The sequence below is a fragment of the Sinocyclocheilus anshuiensis genome, unplaced genomic scaffold (assembly GCF_001515605.1).
Source record: "Sinocyclocheilus anshuiensis isolate Anshui unplaced genomic scaffold, SAMN03320099.WGS_v1.1 scaffold459, whole genome shotgun sequence".
Classification (NCBI taxonomy): domain Eukaryota; kingdom Metazoa; phylum Chordata; class Actinopteri; order Cypriniformes; family Cyprinidae; genus Sinocyclocheilus; species Sinocyclocheilus anshuiensis.
In genome coordinates this window covers 193,719-193,972 of record NW_015548216.1, presented here as the reverse complement: position 1 = coordinate 193,972, position 254 = coordinate 193,719, and the positions used below count along the sequence as shown (strand labels likewise).

Here is a 254-nt window from a genome sequence, read left to right as displayed (position 1 = left end):
GTACTGAGCCTTGAGGTACTCCATACTGCACTTGTGATCGATATGATACCTCTTCATTCACTGCTACGAATTGATGGTGGTCATATAAGTACGATTTGAACCATGCTAATGCACTTCCACTAATGCCAACAAAACCTTCTAGTCTATTCAAAAGAATGTTGTGGTCGATAGTGTTGAACACAGCGCTAAGATCCAGTAGCACTAATAGAGAGATACAACCACAATCAGATGATAAGAGCAGGTCATTTGTAACT

At 40.2% G+C, this 254-nt stretch overlaps 1 protein-coding gene across 1 annotated transcript in view; it reads left to right on the top strand.

The window, feature by feature from the left end:
- Nucleotides 1–254, top strand: part of LOC107653896 (NF-X1-type zinc finger protein NFXL1) — a 20,533-nt gene that overhangs the window by 5,483 nt on the left and 14,796 nt on the right. The gene's annotated exons all lie outside the window — the stretch shown is intronic.